The following is a 25,932-nucleotide window of genomic DNA, read 5'->3' as shown; positions in this document are numbered from 1 at the left end:
AAACTCTGCTTTGAGAAGCTGGGCTTCTCTGCAATCACGTTTCTCCTTTGCCATCCGCCAGAGGGTGCTGGAGGGAGACTGAGGCTGCGCAGAAGGGACTTGCTCCTTCTTGCATACTTGCCGATCCTTGAGAGTGTCACCTGCTGATGGCCTATCAACCTGCCAGTCGCAATTGGTTCCAGTGTTCAGCTCCTTTTGCACCTTCCCGGAATCAGCTGAGGCTCAGTTCTGTGGGCCCCTAAGCTCCTGTGATGACAGTACCTCAGGAGCTGTCACCCCTTCACTGGCAGTATGTATCTCAGTTCCGTACGACTCTTCTTTCAAGCTTCTAGAGTCTAATAGCTCCAACCTCTGCCCTCTGCTCTTCCGTCCGTTAGGGTAGCTGCTTCCTAACTGTTGTTTTTTGCTGTTTTGTTTCTCTAACAACTGCTTAACCAGTTCCCTATATTAAATCCTCTCTGTTAAAATAACAGATATGGTCCTGTTTTCCTGACCAGACCCAGACTGCTACAATAAATCATGATTTTGAGAGATAGGTATGAGTTACCTCATTTCATTGATGGGAAAATATAGACTCAGAAAGGCTTTATTAACTGGCAGAGTCAAGATTCAAACCCAGCCTTAAAAAAAAGCAAGCAAGCAAACACACAAATTGCCTCCTCTCCTAGTATTGTGCAGGGGCACTCACAAAGTAGAGCCTCAAAAATGTGTGTTCATTATTTGATTTGTAGGATTGCCTAGAATATTTTGTGTGTAGGCCTACGGTGTCTGGTAGATCTCTTTCAAAACTGGTTTCAATTTCAGCTGAGCTATGAGCTCACATTTGTCAGTGATAGAGTTCCAGACAGTTTTATCACCCACATTACTGACCTGGAAGATACATACTTGTTTGTGGTTTCTTCCATGGAAATGATCACTAGGTAATTTCAGCCTTGCACATCTAATCTAGTGTACTATTGTTTTATCAAACCCCCTTTGATCTGGTCACTAACTTTTCCGAGGGGGAAAAGGGATTTTCGGTTATGATCGTTTTACTTCTTCATAAACATTTTTGTGCTGTCCCAGGTCTTCCTTCAACTTGGAAAATCGGAGCAGGGAGTATGGAGACAATTGCTTTTATAAGGTATTTGGCAATCAGTATTGAAAAAGAGAGCCCGACTAACAGACGTTCAGGAGAATGCATCCTCAAAACTGTGAATAAATTTAAGTTGCTATCTGAGGAAAGGTGAAAGAGTCTAAGTATGTACTGCTTAACCAATTGGCAGTTAAAGAATTATACTGTATGTTTATCAATATTTTAAAGCTAGAGCTAGAATAAACTAAGGGCAGAAGAAAGAAAGAAAACATCTCCTTGATACCAGAAAATATTAGTAGGGAAACAATAAGGCACAAAGTCACAAAGAAAGCAGTTGGTTGATTCTCTCTGAAGATGTGTATATAAAAACAAAAAGATAGATTGCTTAAAAAGTGCTTAGAGTTTTAGTGATCTTTCCTAGCAGGTATCTCAATTTTATATTCGAGAGCAAATTTTATATTTGAGAGTGAATATGAAGTGTGCAGTTTTCTTGGGGAAAATGACATCAGTTCCTCCCGTCCCCCAACCCCACCCTCACAGACTCATGTCCTTCCCTCTATTGATTTGTATTTTCACTCAGGCACTTAGCATGCCTATATTACATTACATTTTCTTGTATATCTCTGTCATTCCTCTACTAGATGCTGCAAGGCGGGCTCTCCAACCCCAGGGCATAATGTCTTAAAATTATACTAGGCTCCAAGTAGTTGTTTGCTGAATGAATAATAAGGGTTATATGTACTTTTTTTTTTTGTTAGCAGAAAATAGGCTGTCCTGTGCATTGTATGTGTAAGAGGCATCTTTGGCTTCCACCCAGTAGATACTAGTAGCACTTTTACCTCCAACTCTAGTTGTGACGATCCAAATTGTCCCTAGATATTACCAAGTGTCACCTGGGGGACAAACTCACCTCTGGTGGAGAACCACTGCTTTAAAGAACTGCTTTTTCAATTAACAGATTACCAACTGCCTCAGAATCACCTGCCAAAATAAAAGGTAGTGGATTGTATTTTTAAGTAGTGCTTATATAATATCAGAACTGATGGGATGGGGGCGAGAGGGAGACTTTCCCCTGGACACTTGCCTCAGCTAATTTTTAAAACATATTAATTGGATTATCTGAATTTGGATTTTCTCAAAGAATAAAATTGGGAGGTTAATGAGAGTTGACCTTCTCAGGCTTCGAGGGCAGAGAGAACTGTTTCCTCCAGACTCTTTATTGTGTAGTGGCAAACAAGCTGAGGAAAGCTTCATGGTGAAATATACAATCTTTTCATCTAAAATATTTTTTCCTTAGCCTTTAAGTTATACCCACTTCTGTCTGTCCTGTGGACATGTATTGCTTCCACCCACGGGAAGACGGTATTTACAGTGAGTGAGCCCAGTGTGCCCCCAAACCGCCCTGCTGCCCCAGGGCCCTGGGACATGTCTGCATGGATGGCAGGCCCCTCTAAAGAGCTGAGAGCCAGTCCTGTTGGGGCTGAGGAAGAGGCTTCAGGAAAGCAGCCCTTAGCATCTGCCTTTAAGGGCAGCAACAGTTAGATGCGTCCTGGAGCTGTTTTGGGCTCATTCATGGAGTAGAACAGACTTAGAGAAACAGCTGGGGCTTAGCAGATGTAGGGTCTTAACAAATCTCAGCTCTAGAAACATTCTTGTGCCTTAAACACTGATGGTGGCCTGTGCTCTCGTGCCTGGGCTGGGCTACAACTGAGTGGTTGTCTAGGAGAGGACAAGCTTGCCTTGGTATTTGCTAGCCAGTGCTGGGGCCTCAAATGGAATCAGAGGCAAGAAGAAACTTTTTCATACTCCCAAACTGAACTATACCTCTCAAGTTTCCTTGGCATTTTGTTTGTACCTCTTTAATGCACACACCACACATAGCAACTGGAAGAGTTGTTTTCTGGATCTCAAATCTCCTCCAGTCCATCGTAAATGTTGTTGAAGGTAGAAACCATTCTTGGTTCATCTTCAGGCTCCCCAGCGTGCTTGGCAAAGAGTAGGGACTCGGTCAATGTGGAAGGAAGGAAGGACGAGGGAAAGAGGAATGAAGATTAACCTATCAAGGAAATCCCATTAGATTATCATTGGATTTTTCAGCAGAAAACCTACAAGTTAAGAGGGAGTGGAATCAAATATTCAAATTATTGAAAGAGAGAAATCACCAGCCAAGAATAATATATCCATAAAACTTATGCTTTAGATATAAAGGAGAAATAAAGTTGTTTCCATATATACAGAAGCTGAGGGAATTTACCATCACAAGACCTGCATTATAGGAAAAACTAAAGGGAATTCTTTTTCCTGAAACAAAAATACAAAATGATACAGAACTATGAGTAAGATGACTAACAGACAGAAGCAGGAAATTGCAAACTGTGTTCAGAATAGGGTGTTAAACACTTAAGCACAACATAAAGGATAAAGGACGTAAAAAGATTTAAGAACAAAAAAAGAAGAAAATAATAGCTCTTGGAACTTGGAAATGCATTCACAGCATTAAAAGAGATAATTTGTGACAACAAAAACATAAAGGAGGAAGGGATAAAGGAATGAACTTGCATGGGTAAATGGAGATGAGATGAAATCAAAAGAAAAAAACTATTGTATATATAAAACTTTTTTGCATAAACCTAATGATAATCAGAAAAAATAAAAAAACTGAGGTGTATAACATTAAAAAAGAGGAAACAGAGAGAAAAAAAATCATAGAATACCACCAAAGTAAAATAACAGACAGAAACTCAAGGGAAAAGAAACAATAGCAACACAAAGCTACCAGAAAACAAAAGATAAAATGGCTATAGAAAAACGTCATATATCAATAATCACTGTAAATGTAAAGGGTCTGAACTCACCAATTAAAAGGCACAGAGTAACCGTTTGGATCAAAAATCAAAATCCTTCCCAGACAACAAAAAGCTAAACAAGTTAATTACCACCAAACCAGTATTACAATAAATGCTAAAAGGACTTATTTAAGAAAAAGAAAAAAGATTTAAAAATATGAATAATAAAATGGCAATAAGTACAAACCTATAATTACTTTCAAAGTAAATGGATTAAATGTTCCAATCAAAAGACATAGGGCGGGGATGGCTGATTAGCTCAGTTGGTTAGAGTGTGGTGCTCTTAACAATAAGGTTGCAGGTTCGATCCCCACATGGGCCACTGTGAGCTGTTCCCTCCACAACTAGATTGAAACAATTACTTGACTTGGAGCTGATGGGTCCTGGAAAAACACACTTAAAAAAAAAAGACATAGGGTGGCTGAATGGATAAGAAACCAAGACCCATACATATGTTACCTACAAGAGACCCACTTAAGATCAAAAGACACACATAGACTGAAAGTAAAGGAATGAAAAAAGATATTTTGACAAATGGAAATGAAAAAAAAGGCTGGGGTAGCAATACATACACCAAACAAAATCAACTTTAAAACAAAGACTAAAAAGAGACAAAAGAGAACATTACATAATAATAAATGGATCAATCCAATAAGAGGCTATAACCCTCGTAAACACTTATGCACCCAATGTAGGAGTACCTAAATATATAAAGCAAATATTGATGGACATAAAGGGAGAGATTGAGTATAGTATGGTCATTGTAGAGGACTTTAACACCCCATTGACATCAAAGAATAGAATATACAGATAGAAAAATCAACAAGGAAACAGCAGCCTTAAACAACACATTAGGCCAGATCGATTTAACTGATATTTTTAGGAAATATCACCCTAGAGCAGCAGAATTATATTCTTTTCAAGCACACATGGAACATTTTCCAGGACAGATTACATGTTAGGCCACAAACCAAGCCTCAATAAATTTAGGAAGACTAAAATCATACCAAGTATCTTCTTTGAACTAGATATCAATTACATGAAGAAAACTGAAAAACATACAAACCCATGGAGGTTAAATAACAGGCAACTAAACAATGAATGAGTAAACCAGAGATTAAGGAAGAAACAAAAAATACCTTGAGATAAATGATAATGAAAACATAATGACCCCAAATATATGGGACACAGCCAAAGTAGTTCTAAGAGGGAAATTCATAGCAATACAGGCCTACCTCAAGAAACACAAAAAATCTCCAACAAACAGCCTAACCTCACAACTAGAGGAACTAGAAAAAGAACAAAGTCCAAAGTGAATAGGAAGTGAGGGTAGTTAGGAGGTAGGAGTATTTTCATGTGTGTTGGTCTAATTAAATTTCTGAAGTAAAATAAGTGAAATAAGTCAGACAGAGATTGGCAAATTATATATACACACATATATATGTATATATATGTATATATGTATATATGTGTATGTGTGTGTATATATATATATATATATATATATATATATAATTTTTTTTTTTTAAGCTCATAGATACAGAGAACTGGCTGGTGGTTGGCAGAGGCAGGGGGTGGAGGTGGTGAGTGAAATGAGTGAAAGGGTCAAGCAGTAGAAACATCGAGTGCTAAAAAATAAATAAGTCCTGGGGCTGTAATATATAGCATGGTGACTATAGTTAATAATGTTGTGTTGCACATTTGAAAGTTTCTAAGAAAGTAGATATTCAAATTTCTTATCACAAGAAAAATGTAGCTATGTATGGTGATGGATGTTAACTAGATTTACTGTGGTGATGTGATCATTTAAAAAAAAAAATTCTGAAGGAAGACCTCCTCAAAACTGAACAGTAAATAAACAATTCAATTAGAAAATAGGAAAGACTTGAACAGACACTTCCCCTAAAGGAGATATATGGATGACAAATAAGCACACGAAAAGTTATTTAACATCATTAGTCATTAGGGAAATGTAAATTAAAACCACAATGAGATATTTTAGATGACAATGTATGCTGATTAGAACAGCTAAAATAAAAAAATATATAGTGACAATACAAAATACTGACAAGGAGACAGAGATACTGGATCTCTCGGACATTTCTGGTGGGAATATAGAATAGCATAGCCACCCTGGAAAATAATTTAGCAATTTCTTGTAAAATAAAACATACACTTACCATAAGGTGCAACAATTGCCCCCTTCGGCATTTATCCCAGAGAAATGGAAACATGTCCACACAAAAATCTGCACACAAATGTTAATAGCAGCTTTATTTGTAATAACCAAAATCTAGAAACAACCCAAATGTCCTTTGACAGGTAAATGGTTTAACTGTAGTATCTCTATATGATGGAATACTACTCAACAATAAAAGAAACGAACTGATACATGCAGTAGCTTCTTGGATCGTCTCGGGCTTTAGGCTGAGTGAAAACAGCTAATCTTGGGAGATTACACTACATACTGCATGATTCTATTGATATAACATTATAAAATGGCAGAATTAAAAAGATGGAGAAAAATATAGTGGTTTCTAGGGAAAAGGCATGGGGAAGGTATGCAGCAAGATGTGACTAGAAGGAGATACAAAGATGTAGGGTGAGCGAGCTACTTTGTGGGAGTAAGACAGTTCAGATTTTGCTTGTGGCAGTAGTTACATGACTCTATACCTGGGATAAAAATGCACAGAAGTATCCACACTCACACACACAAATGAGTACAGGTAAAAACATGATATCAGCTTAAGGTCTGCAGTCCAGTTAATGTCAATTTCTGGCTTTGATATCATACTAAAATTTCATAAGATAGTCCTATTGGAGAAGATGGGAGGTACTAGGACTGGGTACTAGGACTCTCTTTATGATTTTTGCAACTTACTCTGAGTCTATAATTATTTCAAAATAAAATAAAAATTCTAAGAAAAATCTAGAAGCTAATTGGCTAATTAAGAATCTATAAAGTATATCAGTAACCTCTGAGTCAAGGACTATGTCATGAAGAAGTGACATCTTCTCCAGGACTTCAGAGGAGAGCTTACTCTTCATGGAAAGCTGCATCAACTCCTCTGCCACTGCAGGTCAGCAATATCCTCTCTGAGCTGGTCCAGAGTCTTCCTACTGGAAGTAAGAACTTTCTACCTACCAATCCTAGTGTTGGTGGGAGTCATGGAGACTAGGTCTCGGGCAGCTGGGAGAAGAGAAAGGTGAGACCTGGAGATGAATGGATGGGGATGTGGGTGTGAGAGTGTGTGCATGTGTCTGTGTCTGTCTGTGTGTGTGTGGGGGGGGGAAGGGGCATAAGGGAGGGAGGGAATTGCTGAGGAGGGAGTTACCAGTCACCTGTTTTCCCTAGAGTTGGCTCCAGATAGATAGTGGTTTTCTTTGACTAATCCAAGATTCCAAGTTCAGTCCCTTGATGCTAATGTGGTTTTCTTCCAAAGTTATGGAATGTTCTCTCACCATGTAAGTGTGTCATCTGCTGTCACAGAACATTCCTGATGAGATGGAAAAGTGAGCTTCAGAATTACATAGACCTGGACATAAACTCTTAGCTGTGAGACTAGGAGTACGTGATTTAACTCTTCTGGGTCAGAGCATTATAGTAGTTAAAATCATAACTCATGTTTCTTCAGCACTATCTATGTGTCAGGCACTATGCAAAGTGCTCACCTCACAATTTTCTTGAATAATTACATGAGTTTCTAAATCTAAAATTGCTTGGCAGAATACCTATATCAAGAGTCAACTGATAAACTCTGCACTTAAATAAATATTATCCCCATTATCATAGTAACCAAGAAGAAAAAGGAAACACATTTCTCAAATGGCATGAGAATCTCTGAAAATAGTAGCAAATGATGATTTTCAAATGGTGAAACAAGTTGGAATAACTCTGACATGTGATTTCTAGTCCTTAAATGTGCTTTGCACTGGACATTAGTCATGATCCCTGAAAATTTCAGCACAAAGAATCCGTGTGTTTGCTTGCACGTGTCTTCAAGTTGGATTTCCCTTAAAACGCTCAAAAGATTAAGTGCTCCCCTTGGTGTTAGCAATTTAAAAAAACACAGCGCCATTTCCTTTCCTCTAACTATGCAATAATGCATCAGCCAAAGTAAATACAAAGAATAAAGTTAGGTAAAAATATAAGAAACATCAGTGAGATACAGACTTGACAAAAGTTAATTCCTTAAGGAAGGACTTGATTGAACTGTGGATTAAAATGCCAAATAATCTGACTTTAATGCATAATTTCTGACATAGGAGACCTGATTTGGAAGAAGTTTGTAACAGATGGATATTAAATTAGGATTTTAATCCTTTTACGCTTCATAAATACAAGTCCAAAGTAGACTGATTTGCATATGCTAACATTCTGTCCTTGCTTTTAGCCTGGGGTGTCTGCCTTAAGCATTAAGGATGGTGTGGTTGTGGTGGTGGTGACGGTGGTGGTGATGATGGTGGTGGTGATGATGGTGGTGGTGGTGGAGGTGATAGTAGTGGTGGTAGAGGTGATGGTGGTGGTGGTAGTGGTAGTAGTGATGGTGATGGTGGTGGTGGAGGTGTTGGTGGTGATGGTGATGATGACAATGATAATATGGTGATGGTCGTGGTGATGATGTGGTGGTGGTGGTGGTGGTGGTGGTGGTGGTGGTGGTGGTGGTGGTGATGGTAGTGGTGGTGATAATGTGGTAGTGGTGAAGGTGATGGTGGTGAAGGTGATAATGTGGTGGTGACGATGGTGATGGTAGTGGTGGAGAAAATGTGGTGGTGGTGATGGTGGTGGTAGAGAAAATGTGGTGGTAGTGGTGGTGATACTGTGGTGGTGGTGATGGTGATGGTGGTGGTGGTGATGGTGGTGGTGGTGGTGGTGATGATGATGGTGGTGGTGATGCTTTTGATAGTGGTGGTAGTGATGGTGGTGGTGGTGGAGGTGGTGGTGGTGGTGCTCATGGTCATGTGTGTGTGTGTGTATTAGTTACAACCAGCACCTGACAGTGAGACAAATGACATGTCCAACCCTCATTAGAAAGGACTCCAATAGACAATTAGAAAAGTAAAATACCAAGTTAAACAGACAAAATTCAGAGATTTTCAAGCAGATCTTCTCCCTCGAACATTCTGTCCTTTCCCTATCTCTCCCACCTCTTCTTTCCTGGAGTACATTGAAATCTTTGGATTTCTAAGTTTAATTTTGCATCTCAATTTTTATGAAACCCAGCAAGATCATTGAGGCCACATTGATAAGTTTTGACCATTCCTCTCTGGGGGAAAATCATATATATATATATATATATATATATATATATATATATATATATATATATATGTACACATATATGAGTAATCACATAAGGAACCCCATTTTCCACTTTACCCTGTGTCACTTTACCCCATGGAGGCACAGATGTGGTCTTTGGGGAGAACATTTGAAATTAAACATACCTGTTTGAATTTATTTTGTACATGGAGGTTCTAAGCCCTCAGTAAAATGGAGGAACTATGGTTTTGTGTGGTTTTCAAACTGAATAAAATGGCCCAAATCACTTATGCGTCTTAATCCCCAGCACAATCAATAGGTTTGTCAATCTTCCATGGGAGTCTTCAAATCAGTCACTTCCATAATTTGATCTCGTTAATCTTCTTCCTCAGCCTTTCATTCATGGTAACTGTAGGGTCTTAAATTTCTAGACAAACCTCAAATCTCTGTTCCCAACTAAATCTATTGGAAGTGCATGCCTCCTAATTTGTTTTTTAAGTGACATATTAGACCCTTAGGCTCAAAGAGAAAATACCTGAAAAACCGCTGCTTCTTAGAAATTCATCGAACAGCTTAAAAAATAATTCAAATGAGCTTCATTCCAGAGGTGAGGTTTTTATTGACCAACGTTAACTCTCAAAAAATTATATTCCAATAGTCCAGAGTGAAAGTACATTGAGGTTTTTTTATCAAACACTTAAAAGAAACATTAAAATACAACTGTTTTTCCCTTTCCACTTTTAGAAAGGACAAAAAAAAAATCAGAAGAAAATTACTTAATGTTGGGGATTGTGAGAGGAGAATTAGCAAGAAAAAAAATTGTACTTCCAGAGAATTTTCCACAATCCCATGATAATCTCCTGCACCTCCTATTGCTCCATTAACAGGATTCTAAAAAGAGAACTACTGCTCAGAACCAGAATCACCGAGGTATACAAAATCTTTAGCCATGAAGACAAAAGTCTATTGCTATGTACCAAATGAATCTTCACTCATTCATTTATGTATGACTCTCGAAAGGCTGCCATGTTCCAAGTCAAGGACTAAGTGCTCAAGATAGACAAGTCCTTTTCTTCCTGAAGCTGGCTCCTAAACATGAATGACTAGGCTCTTCTGCTCTGAGGTCTAGTCCTGAGCTGCTTACTGGACAGCCATATCTGGTACCTCAAAGCCATCCTGTTTTATGCTAAAATCATTACCTCCTAAGTATGCCCCTCTTCTTTTGTCTTGCATGTAACAGTAACGCATTAAACATAAAATTATTTTAAGAAGGGAGGGTTACCACAAGGATATAGAGGGAACCTCATAGAACCCAAGGACAAAAAGTATAGTGAAGCCCAAAACCCAGAAAACCAGAAAATGGAAGGCATTTATAACCAGGGCAGTCCTTCTGCTCTTCTCCATTTCTCCATTTTTCTCTCTGGCATCTCATGTCCTTCTCTCTCTCTCTCTCTCTCTCTCTCTCTCTCTCTCTCTCTCTCTCTCTCTCTCCCTATCTCCTCTTTCTTTTTCTCTGCCATATTTCTGTTTCTCAATGCATAGGGCAAAAGATGATTGAATCTCTGTTCGCAAAATTTTATGACCTCCCACTTCACATCCTAATCAAGCCTGTTTAGTGACTCCAGTTTCAATTCCAAATTCTTAGGAGAGAAAAATCTTCCTGATATAGTGTAGCTATAAAGCTAAATATATACATGCGTATCTCCTAGTGTATCATTTTCTTGACCCCATAGTCAGTATAGTGTATTGATGGGATTACTTACTAATTGTATGACCTTGATCAAGTCAGTTACCTCTCTGTCTCACAATAATAGTACCTATCACATAGAGTTTCTATAAAAATTAAATGTGATGATGAAAGAAATTTATCACAGTATATGATAAATTTATCACAGGCACAGAATATACCCCAATAAAATGTTACCTATTACTATTATACTAAGGTTATTTTGTGTCAAATTTTTGGCAGTTGCCTGGACACATTTTCCCAAGGAACATTATATATGGTTATTGGGTTCCCACTTATATCCTGTCAAAGCTTTGAAACTCAAATGTCCCCAGATCTCACCAGTCCATTAAAAATGATTCTCTGTTCATATCAATATTCTATTAATATCAGTGTCCCATCTGTGTAACTGCATAATGTTATAGTCCTAACACATTCTCTTTAAATTCTCCAGTTTATTTTTCTGGAAGTTTACAGATATCTCAAATGTATGTACCAACACCATGATCATGCTTATCTATGCAAGTTCCTGATTCCTGATTTGATGTTCCTGATTTGATGGCTATGCACTGTAAATCTATTTGTGGCCATGAAAAAGAACCTTGTCAGTACACTGCTGTGGGTATTCTCATGAATAACACTTATGCCTTATCAAAGATGACATCTCTCTATGAGTATGCCCTCACATCCCACATGAAAAATGGCTTTGCTTTGGATCCACAGAGGCTTTCAAACATACATGGATAGAATGCACATAATGATTGTAGTATAGTCTTTAGAATCAGATTTTCCATTTATAGTCCTTTCCATTGCTGACTAGCTGTGTGACTATTGGTTAGTTACTTAATCTCCTTGAGCTTCAATGTTTTCTTCTGTCAATTAATACTGATCCCCACAGAGATATGGTAAAGATTAAATAAGATGATGCATTTACAGCCTTGGAGATTTCCAGCTTCTAGAAGTGGAGAAGTAGTTTATAGCAAATAAACTACCATCATCAAATGCCATCATCAGCTATAAGCTCTAAACAACTATTTAGAGGCACTGGAGAGCAAACAAAAGAGGAAGAAATGGGAGAAGATTCAACTCTTGAAAGAAAATAAACATACAGGGTGAAATCCACATTCACCCAATTTTTTCTCTTTAGGCACTCCAGAGTCTACATGGAAAATAGAGCTCAAGCAAAAGCAGCAATCGTGTTGGGCTAAAATGTCAGAGGTTATAGTTTGGGACTGCAACAATGACTAGAAATCAAGGTGGGAAGAAATCCCACAAAGAAGGGAATCACATAGGGGGTTAATTGCTTGCCAATATAAAACTCTAAATTTTCAGAGGAATATAACACAATCTAGAATTTCTATACCATATCATTCATAGTGTCCAAAATACAATCAAAATTACTAGACACACAAAAAAAGCAGGAAAATATGACTCATAGTCAACAAAGCTGATTCACAAATGACCTAAAGTTAGAGAATAATAGATATACTAAGGAATTCACAGGAAAAGATGGATATACAGATGAAGAGTTAAAGAAATAACAGAAATAAATAAATAAATAAATAAATAAATAAATAAATAAATCTCCTAGAATTCTGCACAATGCAGAATATTTCAAGATCATTCACCTTGAAGACAGATAATTTAAATAGAAATTATCCAAACTAAAGAACTAGCAAAAATAATTTAAAAAACACTGCATAGAGCCAAAATGACATGTGATATAGGATCAAACAATTTAATCTATACATAAATGGAGCCCCTGAAGAAGAGGAAAGAGAAAATGAGACAGAAAAAAATATTTGAAAAAAATATTTAGAAAAGAAACATCTTGGCCAACATTTTTCCAAATTTTATTTAAAACTTCAACACTCGGATAAATATGAGCAGATTCCAAGTGTGGTAAATACAAACAAAACCACACCTGAGCACTTCATTATCAAGTTGTTAAAAACTAATGATAAGGAGAAAAATCATAAGACAGAAAAGAATACCCACCTGTTACTGTTGACTTCTCATCAGAAATGTTGGAATCCAAAAGAAAGTGGAATGACATCTTTAAAGTGCTGGAAGAAAAATATGAATTCTAAAACTCTATGCCCCATGAAAAATTTTTCAAAAATTATGGCAAAACAAAGATATTTTCCAATTAAAAAAGCTGAATTTTCCCAGCAGTAAAAGATTACAAGAAATACATTATAAAAGAAGAATATTCAATTGAAGAGAAATGATACCAGGTGAAAAAATTTATCTATAGGAAAGAATAAGAATTTGAAATCATAAATATGTGGGTAAATATAAAAAACTATATTTTCTCTTTCATTTTGTAAATGGCAATTGAGTATTTAAAGTAAATATAATAATAGTGAATTGTGTGGCTTACAACATATATGACAGCAAAAATATTACAACTATAGCACAAAGAGATTAAGTGAAATTATGCTGTTATGTGGTTCTTACATTATACTTTAAGGGATATATATTATTTGAAGCTAGATTGTGAAAAGCTAAAGATTCATATCATAATCCATATATAACCAAAATACAAAGAGCTACAAAGCTAATATAGAAGACAGAATAGAATATTAAAAAACACACAACTCAAAGAGGAGAAAAAGGAGGAACAACAAAGAACACAGGGTAAAGATAGAAAACAAATAGTAATGTGGTGGAATTAACCTCCACTATATCAATAAATTAAGTAAATATAAATTGACTATACATTTCAATTACAAAGCAGAGATTGTCAGACTGGATAAGAAGCAAGTCCCAATAATATGCTCTTTAGAAGAGACACATTTTTAACATAAGGACACAACAGGTTGAAAGTAAAATAATGGAAAGAATATATACTATACAAACACTAAACATAAGAAAGATGGTGTTGGGTGGCCGGATGGCTCAGCTGATTAGAGCACGAGCTCTTAGCAACAAGGTTGCAGGTTCAATTCCCACATGGGATGGTGGGCTGTGCCTCCTGAACTAAAGACTGAAAATGGTGATTGGACTTGGAGCTGAGCTACGCCCTCCACAACTAGATTGAAGGACAACGACTTGACTTGGAGCTGATGGGCCCTGGAAAAACACACTGTTCCCCAATATTCCCCAATAAAAAACAAATTTAAAAAAAGAAAGGTGGTGTAGTTGCTAAGAGAATAGATCTTAAAAGTTCCTATCACACACACAAAAAAATTGTATAGTGACAGATGTTAACTTGACTTATGGTGATCATTTTGCAATATATACAAATATTGAATCATTATGTTGTATACCTGTAACTAATATAATGTTATGTCAACTATACCTCAACTAAAAAAAAAATAAAGCTGGTGTGTTTATATTAATATCATACAATGTAATCATCAAGACCAGAAGTATTACCAGAAATAGAAAGGAGAACTTTATAATGATAAGAGTTTATTTATCAAGACAAAAATAATCCTAATAACATCTAATAATAGATCCTCAACATACCTGAAGTAAAAATAATAGAAGTAAAGTGAAAAAATGTTGGACAATTTAACTCCCCACTCTTAGTAATTTGTGCAACAAGTTAAATAAAAACAAGAATCGGGATATAGAAAACTTTAATAATATACTATTAACCACCTTCATTTAATTGTAATATATTACATAAAACACTACATCCAACAACTGCAGAATGCACATTTTTTCAATTGCAAATGGAACATTCAACAAAATAGACTATATGCCATAAAACAAGTTGGTAATTAACTTTCAAAGAATTGAAATCATATAGAGAATTAAGTTAAAATTCAATACGAATGTGACCGCTACAAAATCCCAAAGTAGTTATAAATTAACCAACACTACTTCTAACTAATCCATGGGTCAAAGTAGAAATAACAAGGAAATTAAAAATATATTAAAGTGAATGACAATGAAAATACAAGATATCAGCATTTGTGTAAAGTAGATAATCTCTACTCACCAGTTCCTCACACCCCACCAATAGAAGACACTGTGATTTCTTTCCTTACTCTTTCCACCACTATTCTCTTAGAAAATGCTTGATTTTCCTTTTAACCCTCATGTCACCAAGGATTTTTGTGTGAAGCTGACCCCATTAGACTTCATGGATGGGGCATAGAGCTCAGAATAATTTTTTTTTTTTCAGAATAAATTAATCAATACTTTCCCATCTTTGGTCATGTTAATAGTTCAGACAGGGCATATGACTCAATTTAGGCCAACAAGTAACAAGAAATCTAAATTGAAATCAAAATTAAAAACACATAACAAGGACACTTATATCCTCTCACGTCGAAAGGTATAGCTGCAAATCAACTTTGGAGTTGGTTAACTCTGCAACTAAATGATAATGTCAAGGATCCAATTTCCTTTGAACTTTCATGACAGAGCTTCATAAACTAAGTTGCAGTTTATCATTGGCAGAGAAGACAACATCCAACAGGAAGAAAACAATCATTTCTTCCTATTGTGTCTCCTTTTAACAAGCAAAGAAATCTTTCCTATAAACTCCTCAGCAGATTTCTACTCAATTTTCATTGACCAGAATTGCATACAAGCCTAAATTATGATTAAACCAATGATTATTTTCCTCAGCTGGGGCATACTTCCTTAGAAGCAAAGAGAATATGGGAAAACTGAGTCAAATTAAAGTATTTTGGTAAGGATGAAAAGGAAGACCAACTTTTGATTAGGAACCAACCATGTCTGCTACTCTCTGTGATACCATTAAATATTGCTCCAGGCTGAAACAGCTCTGAAAGGTTACCTTTAAAACATTTCATGTAGGGTCCAGTCATGATGGTGGAGTAGGTAAATGCTGTACTTACATTCTCTCATGACCACATCAAAATGACAAACTACAGAACAGTCATTGAGAATCAGCTGAAGTTTAGCTGAACTGAGGCACTACAACTGAAAAGATACAGAAGAAGCTACCTAGAAACTGGTAGGGAAAGCAGAGCTGTGGAATGGACTGGCCCCTCACCCACCTGTAATCATTAAAACTTGGGAGGGATATCTCAGCTGCAGAGATTCCTCCCCCCTCCCAGAGGAGCGAGGGGCCCCAGACCCACAACAGATTTCCCAGCCCAGGGTTCCAGTGCCAGGGAGAAAAGTCCCCATAACTTCTGGCTGTGAAAACCAATGGAGATTGTGGCAGAGTGAGACTAGGGCAGCTGCAGTTCCAGGTGCTCCTCTTAAAAGGCCTGCTCAAGGACTTACCTGCTGTCGGACTCACTAACTCTGAGCCCCAGCCCTGGGGAAGCAACTAGAAAGGTGCCAGGAACTTGTAGAAAGGAACTGAACTGTCTGGCTTCAGAGAGAGGGCTGAAGGGCAGCCTTCTACCGGACATAGGAGCTGTTGGAAGCCATTCTTTGTTGAGCCCTCCCCTCTCCAGGCGTGCAGATGAAGGTGGCTTCCATATCTCAGTCTCCATCAACCTGACTCAGTTTGTCCACCCTGATTCCCCGAGACCTCACCCCACCCAACTTTCAGGCACACCCACAATCCTTTCAGTGGCTTTTCTATATAAACAGTCTGCCTTTGTTCATGCTTTTCTAAAATATCTCAAAGGTTCACAAAACCCAAACAAGCAGCATCTGGCTTCAGCATGTCCTGTACCTCTGGCTGAGCAGCCCCAAGCCAAGCACTAGCAGCAGCTGGCCTCACTTCATGACTTGGAGTCTTGAGGCACCTCTAACCCCAGCATGGGTGGTGGCAATCTTCAGATTGTTTGTGGCTCATGACTAGTGGCCCTGGGCAGGACACAGGCTGCAGCTGAACTTGGCCTGAAGTGGGGCCCCTCCCAAGAGGCCCTGAGACTGGCATACCCAGTGGTCAGCTTCAGATTCAGACAAAGCATCCCTGGCCACCTCCAGGGATGAAACACCCAAAGGGCAGACTATGCAGGCATCAGAGACCTGCTAAAGCAAACCCTGTTCTGTAAGATCAGCCCCTGCACCACAGCTCCCCTACTGTAGCCACAACTAGTCCTCACAACCAATCCCACCCATTGATGTACAAACAGAAACCAAGGCTTGACTACAACAGGAGGGCACACACAACATACACAAGGAACACATCTGGAGTACCCAGCTCATGTGACCAGGAAGACTGTGCCATTGAGCTCCACAGCACATCTACTACATAAGGCCCCTCTACTAAGACGGGGAAGCATAGCAGTCCTACCTAATACAGGGAAACAAATACAGGGAGGCAGCCAAAATGGGGAGACAAAAATATGTCCCAAATAAAAGAACAGAACAAAACTCCAGAAAAAGAATGAAACAAAATGGAGACAAGCAAGAGGCTAGAGACAGAGTTCAAAACACTGTTTATAACGATGCTCAATGAACTCAGGGAAAACGTCAGCAAAGAGATAGGAAACATAAAAATGGTGACAGAAAACATGAAAAAGAACCAGTCAGAAACAAGAATTACAATAACTGAAATGAAGAATGAGTTAGAGAGAATCAACAGTAGATTAGATGAAGCAGATGGTGCAATCAGCAATTTAGATGATAAGGTAGCAGAAAACACCCTATCAGTACAGCAAAATGAAAAAAGAATCCAAAGCAATGAGGAGATTTAAGGGGCCTCTGGGATAACATCAAGCATACCAATATTTGCATCATAGGGGTACCAGCAGGAGAAGAGAGAAAGCAAGGGATTGAAAACCTATTTGAAGAAATAATGATGGAAAACTTCCCTAACCTGGTGAAGGAAATAGACATACAAACTCAGGAAGTGCAGAGTCCCAAGCAAGATGAACCCAAAGAGGCCCACACCAAGACACATCATAATGAAAATGCCACAGGTTAAAGACAGAGAAAGAATTTTAAAAGCAGCAAAACAAAAGCAGTTAGTTATCTATAAGGAGCTCCCATAAGACTGTCAACTGATTTCTCAACAGAAACTCTGCAGGCCAGAAGGAATTTGCACGAAATATTCAAAGCGATGAAAAGCAAGGACTGACAACCAAGATTACTCTACCCAGCAAAGCTATCATTTAGAATCGAAGAACAGATAAAGAGCTTTGCAGACAAGAAAAAGCTAAAGGAGTTCACCAAAACCAGATCAGTATTACAAGGAATCTTAGAGGGACTTCATTAAGACTAAAAATAAAAACAAAAAGTATAAGAAAATGGCAATAACTTCATACCTATCAACTATTACTTTCAATGTAAATGGATTAAATACTCCAATCAAAATATAAGGTGGCTGAATGCATAAGAAAACAAGAATCTTACATATGCTGCCTACCAGAGACATACTTCAAATAGAAAGACACAGACAGATTGAAAGTAAATGGATGGGGAAAAAAAAATGTTTCATGAGAAAGGAAACAAAAAAAGCTGGGGTATCAATACTTATGCCAGACAAAATAGACTTTAAAACAAACGCTATAGCAAGAGACAAAGAAGGACCCAGTAATCCCACTTCAGGATGTTTATCCAAAGAAATCCAAATGCTATTTCGAGGGGATGTGTGCATCCATATGTTCATTGCAGCATTGCTTACAATGACCAAAATGTGGAGGCAGCCTGAGTGTCTGTCAATGGATGAATGGATAAAAGGAGGTGGTACATATATATAATGGCATATTGCTCTGCCAGGGAAGGGAATGGGTTCTTGCAGTGGCTGGATGGACCTGGATGGTATTGTGCTGAGTGGAGTATATCAGACAGAGAAAGACAGAGGCAGTGTGATTTTGCTTGTATGTGGAATCTAAAGAACAAAATAAACAAGGAAAACAGAAACAAATTCATAAATACAGAGAACATTTTTATGGTTGCCAGATGAGAGGGGGTTTGGGAGTAGGTGAAAAGGGGGAAGGGACTAAGATATAGAAATTGGTTGTTACAAAATAGTCATGGGGATGTAGGTAGGGTATAGCATTAAGAACATAGTAAATAATATTGTAATAACAGTGTATGGTGTCAGGTGGGTAGTAGATTTATCAGGTGACAGATGGGAGGGGGTAGGGTAAAAAAGGTGAAGGCATTACAAAGTACAATTGGTAGTTACAAAACAGTCACGGGGATATAAAGTAGAGCATAGGGAATATGGTCAATAATATGGTAATAATTATGCATAGTACCAGGTGGGCACTAGACTAGTCAGGGGGATCACTTCTTAAATTATAAGAATTTCTAACCAATATGCTGTACAGTTGAAATTAATTTAAAATAATATTGAATATCAACTGTAATGTAAAAGTTAAAAGGGTCGGGGGAGGTGAAGGGAAATAACAGGTCCAAATTTCCGGGTATAAAGCAAATAAATCGACAGTCCAGATCAAAATAGTGGCATGAGGTGAGCCTCTGTAAAGCTCCCCTGGAATTTACAACTAATCGATCAACAATAACTCCACAAAGGACTCCCTGCACAGCAGACAGGCAAGACGAAGAGGCCCACTACTGACTTCACCTAAAGGTGGGCGAATCGCATGAGCAGGGGAGGAGGGAAGAGAGAAGTGCGGAGACAGAGTCACATGGGCACAGGACACAGACCTAGCTCAGTGCTACGAGCTCACTGCATCCCGGAACTACCGCAGCTGTGGTTGAGGAAAGAACTTGGATGGCTAGGGCTCCACTTATGGCCCATACGGCTGAGGGGCATATAACACGGCTGAACACAATGCTCACGGCAGAGACCTCGGAGAAAAGACTAAGGGAAGAAGGCTGAAAACGGTAATTTAAGCCCTCACTGCCGAGCAGAGAACATAAGTCTTAGGCACTGAGACTAGCCTCCCTACCCTCCCAGAACTCGCCCCGCCCCCACCTGCACAGCGATAGAAGCAGAAGAGTAGCAGTGTCAGATCAAAAGAACAGAATATTTGCTGTTCTGAGAACTGTGGACCGCAGACACAGATTCGCAGCCTAAGTAGTTCCGGCAAAGGGGAGGGAGCTGTGGAAGCAGGACTGGCTGTGGTGGTGGTCACCACCATTGCTCTGGGCCACCTCTCACAACTCACCCCGCCCCTCACCCCACCTATCTGGGCGGATCCCTGCAGGAGTACCAGAACAGCTGAAACATATGGCTCTGAATCTGGTGCAGGAAGAGCTTTGGAACTTCAAAAGCTCTCCGCATACCTACACAGACACTGTGCCCTGTGACCCAGCGAACTATTAACAGAGGAGAAGCCCGTCTCCCAGGGAATCCCCCCATTGTGGGAGAAGCTGGAATAGTGCAGAGGAAACATAGTACTACTGTGAGAGAGAGAAAAAAAAAGGCTGCAGTCGGAGAGAAAATAAAACATTCTACCAACAAGTACTGGGAAAAAAAAAGAAAGACCTCTTCCTATCAACCTGCTGCAGAAGCAACTCCTGTAGATGTCTAGGAAGAGAAATAATAAATCAGTAATTGCCATGAATAACCAAGGCAACAAGACAGCTCAGAAAGAAAGTGAAAAGTCTCCAGAAAAGGAACTTAAAGATATGGAAATATGTGACTTAAATGACAGAGAATTCAAGATTGCAGTTCTGAAAAAACTCAATGAGACGCAAGAAAACACAGAAAGGCACTTTAAAGAACTCAGAAACTCAATCAAAGAACAACATAAGCATTTTACGAAAGAGATTGAAATTTTAAAAACGAACCAAATAGTATTTCTGGAGATTAAGAACTCAACAGAAGAAATTAAGAATGAAATAACCAGCTTAGGTAGGAGAGTTGACCAGATGGAGGAAAGAATCAGTGACATCGAAGATAGACACCTGGAAATTACACAGATGGAAGAAGAAAGAGACTTGAGACTTAAAAGAAATGAAAGAACTCTACAAGAACTTTCTGACTCCATCAGAAAGAGCAATATAAGAATAATGGGCATACCAGAAGGAGAAGAAAGAGAGAAGGGAACAGAGAATATATTCAAACAAATTGTCGATGAGAACTTCCCAAACTTGTGGACAGAACTGGATCCTCGAATCCAAGAAGCAAATAGAACACCTAATTACCTCAATCCCAACAGGCCTTCTCCAAGGGACATTGTATTGAAGCTGTCTAAAATCAACGACAAAGAAAGAATCCTCAAGGCAGCCAGGGAAAAAAAGACGGTAACCTACAAAGGAAAGTCCATTAGATTATCATCAGATTTTTCAGCAGAAACTCTACAAGGCAGGAGGGAGTGGAACCAAATATTCAAACTATTGAAAGAGAGAAATTATGAGCCAAGAATAATATATCCAGCAAAGATGTCCTTTAGATATGAAGGAGGAATAAAAACCTTTCCAGACATACAGAAGCTGAGGGAATTTTCTAATACATGACCTGCACTACAAGAAATACTAAAGGAGGCTATTCGATCACCATCAACAGGGACAGTTTGTGGCAACCAAAACATAAAAAGTGGGAGAGTAACAGCCTGAACTGGAATATGGGAATGGAGAAAGTAAGCGTGCTGAAGAAAATGGAATACTCTAAATATCAAACTCTCTTTTACATAAACTTAAGGGTAACCACTCAAAAAGAAAAATCCAGAACTGAAATATATACTGTAATAAAAGAAGAAACAGAGGGAAACGTCATAAAATACCACCACACAGAAATAAAAGACAACAACAAAAAGGCAAAGAAACAATGGAGACACAGCCTTACCAGAAAACTAAAGATAGAATGAAAGGAAATCCTCACATATCAATAATCGCACTAAATGTAAATGGACTGAACTCACCAATAAAAAGGCACAGGGTAACAAATTGGATCAAAAAACTAAACCCAACCATATGCTGTCTCCAAGAGACACATCTCAGTTACAAGGACAAGCATAGACTCAAAGTGAAAGGGTGGAAATTAACACTCCAAGCAAATGGTACCCAGGGAAAACCAGGTGTAGCCATAATGATATCAGATGAAACAGAATTCAGGGTGATAAAGATAACAAGAGACAAAGATGGACATTTCATAATGATAAAGGGCACTATACAACAAGAAGACATAATAGTCATCAATATTTATGCCCCCTATCAGGGAGCACCGAAATACACCAAGCAACTACTAACAGAACTAAAGGGGGAAATTGACCAAAACACAATTATATTAGGGGACTTAAATACATCATTGACAGCTATGGATAGATCATCCAAACAGAAAATAAACGAAATAGCAGCCCTAAAGGACACATTAGATGAAATGGACATAATTGACATATATAGAGCACTTCATCCTAAAACATCAGACTATACATTCTTTTCTAGTGTACACGGAACATTCTCAAGGATAGACCATATATTGGACACAAAATCAGCCTCAGCAAATTTAAGAAGATTGAAATCTTACTAAGCATATTCTCTGATCACAAGGTTTTGAAACTGGATATCAACTACAAAAAGAAAGCAGGAAAATCACAAATACATGGAGATTAAACAACATACTTTTAAAGAATGACTGGATCAAAGAAGAAATTAGAGGAGAGATCAAAAGATACATAGAAATAAATGACAATGAAAATACATCCTGCCAAAATTTTTCGGATGCAGTGAAAGCAGTTTTAAGAGGGACATTTATATCATTACAGGTCTATCTCAAGAAACAAGAAAAATCCCAAATAAATAACCTCATGTTACACCTTAAAGAACTAGAAAAAGAAGAACAAGTGAAACCCAAGTTCAGCAGAAGAAAGGAAATAACAAAAATCGAGCAGAACTAAATGAAATAGAGAACAAAAAGACAATAGAAAATATTAATGTGACAAAGAGCTGGTTCTTTGAAAAGATTAACAAAATTGACAAACCCTTGGCTAGACTCACTAAGATAAAAAGAGAGAAGACACTGATTAACAAAATCAGAAATGAAAAAGGGGAAGTTATCACAGACACCACAGAAATACAAAGGATCATCCAAGAATACTATGAAGGACTATATGCCACCAAATTCAATAACCTAGAAGAAATGGACAAGTTCTTGGAAACATATAGCCTGCCAAGACTGACCCATGAAGAACTGGAAAATCTAAACAGACCGATCACCAGTAACGAAATTGAATCAGTCATCCAAAACCTTCCCAAAAGCAAAAGTCCGGGACCAGATGGCTTCACTAGTGAATTCTACCAAACCTTCAAAGAGGATCTAATACCAATCCTGCTCAAACTCTTCCAAAAAATTGAAGAAGAGACAGTACTCCCTAACTCATTTTATGAGGCCAACATTATCCTGATACCAAAACATGGTAAGGACAACACAAAAAAAGAAAACTACAGACCAATGTTTCTGATGAATACAGATGCAAAAATCTTAAACAAAATTCTAGCAAATTGAATACAACAATGCATTAAAAAGATTATTCATCACGACCAAGTGGGGTTCATCCCCGGGGCACAATGATGGTTTAACATCCGCAAGTCCATCAATGTGATACATCACATAAACAAAATAAAGGACAAAAATCACATGATTATATCAATTGATGCAGAAAAAGCATTTGACAAGATACAACATCCATTTATGATTAAAACACTTAATAAAATAGGTATAGAAGGAAAATACCTTAACATAATAAAGGCCATACATGACAATCCTCAGCTAATCTCATAATTAATGGTGAAAAACTGAAGGCCTTTGCTCTACGTACAGGAACACGACAGGGCTGTCCCCTATCACCTCTGCTTTTCAACATAGTGTTGGAAGTCCTTGCCAGAGCAATCAGGCAAGAGAAAGAAATAAAAGGCATCCAAATTGGGAATGAAGAAGTTAAAGTATCACTCTTTGCAGATGACATGATGCTATATGTAGAAAACCCTGAAGACTCCACCAAAAAGCTATTAGAAACAATCAACGAATACAGTAAAGTTGCTGGCTACAAAATCAATGTACAAAAGTCTATTGCCTTCCTATATACTAACAATGAAATCTCAGAAAAAGAAATACAGAAAACAATTCATTTTGCAATTGCAGCAAAAATAATAAAATACCTAGGAATAAACTTAAACAAGGATGTGAAGGACCTATATGGTGAAAACTATGACATTTTTGAAAGAAATTAAAGAAGACACAAAGAAATGGAAAGACATTCCATGCTCATGGATTGCAAGAATCAACATAGTTAAAATGGCCATATTACCCAAAGCAATATACGGATTCAATGCAATCCCCATCAAAATCCCAATGGCATTTTTTAAAGAAATAGAACAAAAAATCATCAGATTTGTTTGAAACCACAAAAGACCCTGAATAGCCAAAGCAATCTTAAGAAAAAAGAACAATACTGGAGGTATCACACTCCCTGACTTTAGCTTGTACTACAGGGCTACAATAATCAAAACAGCATGGTATTGGCAGAAAAACAGACACATAGACCAATGGAATAGAATTGAGAACCCAGAAATAAAACCACATAAATGTGGATAGACAATTTTTGACAAAGACGCTAAAAACATACAATGAAGGAAAGACAGCCTCTTCAATAAATGGTGCTGGGAGAATTGGATAGCCACGTGCAGAAGAATGAAACTGGACTGCTATTTGTCACCATGTACCAAAGTTAATTCAAAATGGATCAAAGACTTAAGCATAAGACCTGACGCAATAAACTGCATAGAAGAAAACATAGATACTAAAGTTATGGACGTTGGGTTCAAAGAGCATTTTATGAATTTGACTCCAAAGGCAATGGAAGTAAAAGCTAAAATAAACGAATGGGACTATATGAAACTCAAAAGCTTCTGCACAACAAAAGAAACCATCAACAAAATAAAGAGGCAACCAACTGAATGGGAGAAGATTTTTGCAAACAGTGCCTCCGATAAGTGGCTGATATCCAAAATATACAAGGAACTCATGAAACTCAACAACAAAAAACAAACAAACCAATTGAAAAATGGTCAGATGGCCTGAAAAGGACATTTCTCCAAAGAGGACATACAAATGGCAACTAGACATATGAAAAAATGCTCAACATCACTAATCATCAAAGAAATGCAAATGAACACCACAACGAGATATCACCTCACCCCAGTCAGAATGGCTATCATCAACAAGACAAATAGTAACAAGTGTTGGAGAGGTCGTGGAGAAAAAGGAACCCTCATACACTGTTGGTGGGAATGCAGACTGGTGAAGCCGTTATGGAAGGCAGTGTGGAGGTTCCTCAAAAAATTAGAAATAGAATTACCATATGACCCAGCAATCCCTCTCCTGGGTATCTACCCAAAAATTCTGAAAACATTTATCCATAAAGACACGTGTGCTCCAATGTTCATTGCAGCTTTGTTTACGGTGGCCAAGACATGGAAACAACCAAAATGTCCTTTGATAGATGAATGAATCAAGAAGTTGTGGTATATATACACAATGGAATACTATTCGGCAGTAAGAAAAGATGATATAGGAACATTTGTGACAACATGGATGGATCTTGAGAGTGTAATGCTGAGCGAAATAAGTCAGACAGAAAAAGCAGAGAACCATGTGATTTTACTGATATGTGGTATATAAACCAAACACAGCAAAAGAACAAGACAAATAAATGAGAAACAAAAACTCATAGACACAGACAATAATTTAGTGGTTACCAGAGGGTAAGCGGGTTGGGGGGTGGGAGATGAGGGTAAGGGGGATCAAATATATGGTGACAGAAGGAGAACTGACTCTGGGTGATGAACACACAATGGGATTTATAGATGATGCAATACAGAATTGTACACCTGAAATCTATGTAATTTCACTAACAATTGTCACCCCAATAAATTAGAAAAGAAAAAAGAATGTGCTGTCACAGGACGAAGGAATGAGGATTTTTAAAGAAATAAGGCATGAATGAGCCCAAGGGATATTTTTGGAATGATGGAAATGTTTTAAAATTGAACTGTAGTGATGACTGCATGATTCTGTACACTTACTAAAAAGAATTTTTTAAAAAAGCAAGTAAGTCATGGGTGTGTAATGTACAGCATAGGGAATATAGTCAATAATACAGATGGTTTGCAGGACTTATCATGGTGCTCACTTCTTTAGGTATATAAATGTTGAATAACTATGGTATATACCTGAAACTAATATAATATTGCACATTAGTTATATTTTAATAAAAAT

Source organism: Rhinolophus sinicus, chromosome 14 (genome assembly GCF_057876585.1).
Source record: "Rhinolophus sinicus isolate RSI-liver-muscle chromosome 14, RSI-T2T, whole genome shotgun sequence".
Lineage (NCBI taxonomy): Eukaryota > Metazoa > Chordata > Mammalia > Chiroptera > Rhinolophidae > Rhinolophus > Rhinolophus sinicus.
The sequence above is the reverse complement of the archived record's forward strand: the minus strand, read 5'-3'. Positions refer to the sequence as shown.